Genomic DNA, 6,271 nt, shown 5'->3' with positions numbered 1-6,271 from the left:
ATATGGTGAAGACTATAGGTGCTTGGGTGGTGGGAGAGCTATAGTCTCTACACCTGGGAGGAGGGCAACATATGGAGGGAGGGTATCCTATACTGTCAAACGCCAGTAAGGATGTAAAATAATACTTCAATGAAAAATACTTTAATACTGATGCATTAGTACTTTGATAAAAAATAAAATAATGAAAAGTAGATACAAGTCTTCTCAGGTACACAATTTCATTTCAGGTACTTCATTTCATAGTTATATATTAATTTGCCTTTTAATTTGTGTTCTTATTGCAATGTAGGCTCCATGAGAACAAGAAATTTTCTTAGTGCACTATTTAGTATTCAGTATAACAATAATAGAGAACCAATAAATAGGTGCTGAAACAATTATTGAATGAATTTGACTGCTATAGAAAAAGCCTCTGTTGAATTATGTTTGTAAGAAGACTCTAGTGGGATCCATTTCCTAGTCTTTTAAAACTTCCGTTACCAAAGTAATGCTTGCAGAATGAAACAACAGCATTTATTTCAATCATGGACAGAATTTAAAAGAGAAGCACCTAAGCATGAGACAACAGTCAGTGAGTCATTTCCAGTTATTCAGTCTCTCACTTCATTGTCACACAGGCAACTACTGAAAATACAGTACAGTTCAGGATCTTTCAGAAATGTGATATTTTAGTGGCAAAAGTGGTAATGTTCCAAGATTATTTTCTCATGCCTTAGGAAGTTAAAATGAAACGGGAGAATGCTCTAAACTTTCCTCTGCATATTAAATAGAGTGTAGTTATGAAAGAGTTTTAGACTGACTTTCCATTAGCACATATTGGAAAGTCTAGCTTCAAAAGGAACAATATAGACCCACATCAAAAAATAAAATTGCTAGATTTATTGATATTGCAATGATCCTGACTCCTCAAGAGGTGGGAGTAGTCTCTGGCTCTGTTTCCAGTAAAACAACCGATGAAATTTTTTTAAGAATCACTTACAATCTTTGAAATTTTCCTAAGGCCATACAGAAAAAGGGAAAAAACATTTATTCAAAAGTCTGCCAAATTTCAGTACAAGTAATGAGTCTGTGATGTTTGAACCAATTTGCTTCCTACCACCTTCCTCAAATCCATGTTTTAGCAACTCTGGATGTTCTACTCCAGAGGTGTAGTAAAAAATCAGAGGCCACCTTTACCCCCAGCTCTCCAGATGGGTCTAATTTTACCCTGGGGGAGATGACCACCAATGCTCTTCATCCTGCCTCCAGCATCAATTACATAAGTTGAATTGTAGGCAGTTATGATTGTGCCTCAATCCTCCCATCCAATTATTCCACAGGGGATTGAAGCTCTTTACCTGGTATAGCATGCTCAGAATACTTCATGACTTGTTCCTAGCTCCAGTGGAGCTAGGATAAATTAGAATGGGTGGGGAGGGGTCCCTCTGGTGGTGCAAGGGAAGCAATCCACAGCCTATGCTGCACAAGTTTGATCCCCCACCGGCAAGGAAGCAACCCACAGGCAAAGCAGACCTCTCCTGTCTTGCCCGCTGCTCCACTCAGCAGTGTATTTCAGTCCGTCTGCCTCTTCTGTTCCCCACTCTGTCTTGGGGGAATCCTCTCCCCTCCCCTCTGCATCTCTGGCCTGTACCCCAGCTCTTGTATGCATAAATAAATCAATCTTTAAAAAAAAAAAAAGAATGGGTGGGGAAAGTGAAAATTCCAGGGTCTACCATCCTTGTTTATTGCAGTGGTTCAGACAGGGAGAGATGCAGACTAGAAGCGTAAAAAGAACGGCTCAGCCTGAAAAGGTTGACTTTATTTGAAATTAAGATGGAAGTTTATGTCTAGAATCATTATTCAAAATAGGAGAAATTTTGGTGGAGAGAAAATAAGAGGAAATGTTAGCATCATAAAAATACAGACCAAAGTAACAAAGTAGCCAGTTTAATGAAGAAAACAAGGGAGACCTCGGAGGATCAAATTCAACTCTGGTAGCTGAGAAGGTTGTACACATGCATTAAACTGCTGCTGTTTAGAAACAAGGAGACAGGTGTAGAGGAAACATGAATGCATTCTCACAGCCATACACAAAACCATCACTGCAGAGCAGAGTTTTAACACTAGAAAAGATTTAAACACTGCTTGTGAATATATACCAACTGAATAGTGAGTTACTCTGACCTGGGGATGACTCCTTATAAAACAAGCATAAATATAAATTAAAAATAGTCACTCATGAGACCTCCCCGGTGGCTCAGGGGTTAATGTCTCAGCTCTACGAAGCTATTGCCAGCCACTGTGGAACAAATTCAATCCCTGTCCAGGGTCCAGGGAGTTAACCCCACATGGTGCAGCAGATCTCTCCTGTCTCGCCCTCTGCTCCCCTTAGCAATGTATTTCAGGGGATCCACCTGTTCTGCTCCCTACTCTGTCTCTGGTGAAATCTTCTCACTGTCCCCCACACTTCTGGCCTAGACTCCAGTTTTGTATGCATAAATAAACCTTTAAAAAAAAATTCAGTCAAGGTAGACTGGAAGACTGTTTGAATGAACAAAAGTGCAAATTCAGAAAATATAAGAGAGGGAACCGCCACGTTTCTAGTCCCAGGCCAACTATAGAGATAGACTCTTAGAACTGTGAAATCATCCCCACCTACAAATCAACAAAATATCCAGTATAAAAGGTACAAACCTAAATTGCTAAGAGGATGTAGGCATCTGATAGGTGTAATATAGAAAAAAATGACATATTTCACATTTTCACATTAATTAAATATTTAAATGATCCAGTTAATGTTATTAAAAATCCCTGCTTGACTTCTCATTGACTTTAATAAATTATTTTATTAATATTAAAAATGCAGAAAAATGCAGTTTATTAATCATCAATAATATAATTTTGTAAAATTTCACCCAATTAAGAATTTGTCTCCTTAGGCAAATATTTTCATATTAAAAATAAAACATCTTAAACTGAAATGAACATTTAAAGTAAAAGAGCAAATTAAAATAAAACATGTTTCTAAATGCCCCACCAAATTTATTTCTGGAAAAATAACATTTACTTTAATTTTTCTTAGCTCCATATATAAGACTCTTGCTATATGAATTTTCTTCATCTCCCAACGCCACGTGAATTCATTGTCCAGGTAAGTTTACATCAAATATCTGGTAGGATGAGTCTGTCTACATATCACTATATGTAAGTGAAAAGGTATAAAAGGTATAAAATGAGCAGGTGAATGCTCTTAAAATTCTATCATGTTCAAAATGTACAAGATTAACTAACAATTTCCAGTCTTTTGATTTAAATTCTCTTTTATCTATGGGTAAGTATAAATCTGCTGGGTTTAGCCTATATCTACTCTTCAAGGCTTTTTCATTAATGCTTATGCTTTTGAAGAAGGAAATGGTTTCTTAAGAGTCCATGTTCCTTATACAAATATAACATGACTTAAGTGAAGAATACAATTATTTGCACCAAAATGTTTCTAACCAGATTTTGGTAGGTGGAATGATTATATTTTAAAGTCAAAATTACCTTGAGTTTCTCCTGGGTCTCAATGACTCATCAGAGATTTGAAACTGATGAAATTCCAAAAAGGCAGGCTATTTCCTTCGCTATGGTCACCCTAGTAGGCATAGGGGTATCCCAGGCTAGATAGCATCTCGTGAACTGAAAAGAATAGACTTTGGCAGAACTGGCAATTGGTATGAATTTAAAATGCTTTAAGTTCTATTGTGACTGACAAAAGAAAATCAAGACATGTGCTTTGGTATTATATATCCATTTATCTCATATCCAAAAAACAAAAAACAAAACACAAAAATTCAACTGTGGATGCCTTGTGGTGTGTATGGTATGATGACAGACACATGGACAGTGTGCTCTCATGCCTCTAAAAATAATAGATGATGATGTAAACCAATGTTACCTCAATAAAAATGAATTAAAAATGAAAATAAAAATATGTAAATTAACAATAAGCTTGACTGATTTATTTTTCATCAACTTTCAAATGAGAATTGAAGCATATAATCATGAAACCAAGAGACTGATACATCCTGAAGTAGCAGATGAATGCCATATAAGTAGTTGCTACTACAGATGGTTTCCATCCTTGGAGTGAACTTACACTTGAACCTTTTTGGCTCCTTAAGGCAGAAACTAACAATGATGTTTATGGTATACAGAATTCTAAGGTAGCTCCCCTAATCTCCCTCCCCTGGAAAACACGTTCTGTGAAACAGCCTCTCTTTGAGTTTGAGAGTATGATCTGATAAGCCCTTTAAAAGTGATCCTCTAGATGTCCAAAATAGAAGATGTCCTCCTGTTGACTTGAAGAAGCAAACTACCATGATAGAGACAAGATCAAACAGTAGGCAAAGATGGGCATTGTAAAGGAGATGAAAATGTTCTCCTATTAACAACTAGCAAGAAAATGAGGGCTTCAATTCAACATCCACCAGGAACTGAATTTGGCCAACAATCAGTGAGTTTGGAAGAGTGGAGCCTCCTAGAAGTTTACAGTTTTTGTTGACATCTTAATTTCCTTTTGGTGTGATCCTAAATAAAAACAGATTATCCATAATCAAACTCCTGACCCAGAGAAAAGGAGAGATAATAAATGGATAATGTTTAAAACTGCTAAATTTGTTATAATTTGTATGACAGCAATAGAAAACTCATGCAATTTTAATATAATCATTCAGATGACCTGGAGAATAAAATCCAATTGAATACAAGAACAAAATGCTATCAACTTTCCTGAAATAATCATAAAAGGGGCATTTAATCTATCTTCTTTGTTTAGTCTCTGTCCACATATATAATGGTGCAACTTTTGTTATATCTTATTATTCCAGGTTTATCATCCTTCATCCTCATAAAAGCTTCTTAGTAATTTTATTTACATGTTCTTATATATTCTTTTTCGGTTTAGTTGTTTTCATCAAACCTGGATTCAAATAAAATAGATGAAAATAAGTATCCAATAAAAAATGTATTCCCTAGAATTTCCAGGTATGTTGCCCAAAATTATTCCATGTGGAAATATGGTTTATACTTGTGTTTAATTTTTAATGTTTAAAACATCAAGATAAAAATCTTCTAAAGTTTAAGTTTTTTTCAAAATGAACAGTTCAAATTAATACAATTGCTTTCTTTATTTGTTTCATGATAATTTCTTGTAGAACAAAATACTTCAAATACCACGTAGCTTAGACTAAATACTACAAAATTGGTTTTAAAAATCTATATAATACATTGAATTGTGTGATTTTGGTGTGCTAATATAAAAACACACACGTTATTACAAGCTATAAGATATTTGTGTTCCATTAAATGGAAAAAGGTACTAGAAAATATAACACCTATGATTTAGATGTTAGCCACTATGAGTCACAGCATAACCATGATCTTTATAATCATAAAAAGCAATTGTTAATGATATTGGAAATACTTTCTTAAAATTGAATATAGATTAATAAATCAAATAAGAACAGTGGAATTCTGGTAAATGAGGAAAAGAATACTCCTAAGTATGCATTTGGATATATGATATTTTGTAATTTTCTATAGTTGCACCATTATATTAGGTTAAACTTGGCCAAATTAGGTTCAACAAAAAGTTGAAATATGTAAGACAATTAAATTTGAAACAACTTCAAGTTTGAATATGAATTACACAAAACATTATGACTTACATTAATTCCTTATTTTTATTTTTTATTGACATACCATTGTTTTATATCCTCGCTAGAATTTTCCAAGTGCAGCACCTTTCCTATAAAGTGTATTCACTTTAGCACATCCACCATCAAAGAACCTAAAGTCCTCTATCACAAAGCACTGGAATTATTCCTTACCCTGGTTTCACCCTTTTACATCACACCCCACTCTAATACCTCAGATATTAGTTAATTTTTTAAAATATTTAAATAGATTACTTATTATAACTTTGTATTAGGGAGTGGGCTAAATTAATTATAACAAGACAGGATTTTTTTTTATAAATTTTATTGAATTACAGCAAAATTCTCTTGGGAAGCACTTTATCTTTAATATGAATTTGTATCTCTAACCCAGTCAAAAAATGGGCAGAAGAGCTAAAAAGAAACTTCTCTGAAGAGGAAATGCAAATAGCCAACAGACATATGAAAAAATGTTCAACATCACTTGTAATCAGGGAAATGCAAATCAAAACTACCATGAGATACCATCTCACACCAGTGAGAATGGCACATATTAAAAAAACTAGCAACAACAAATGTTGGCGAGGTTGTGGAGA

At 34.4% G+C, this 6,271-nt stretch overlaps 1 protein-coding gene across 3 annotated transcripts in view; it reads right to left on the bottom strand.

Annotated features, from left to right (window-relative positions):
* PCDH15 (protocadherin related 15) overlaps positions 1-6,271 on the bottom strand; it is a 1,524,279-nt gene that overhangs the window by 1,404,719 nt on the left and 113,289 nt on the right. The window lies entirely within an intron of this gene.

This window comes from Talpa occidentalis, unplaced genomic scaffold, assembly GCF_014898055.3.
Source record: "Talpa occidentalis isolate TD23 unplaced genomic scaffold, MPIMG_talOcc4v2.1 talOcc4.8, whole genome shotgun sequence".
Lineage (NCBI taxonomy): Eukaryota > Metazoa > Chordata > Mammalia > Eulipotyphla > Talpidae > Talpa > Talpa occidentalis.
Note: the sequence above shows the minus strand (reverse complement) of the source record. Positions and strands in the feature narration are given on the sequence as shown.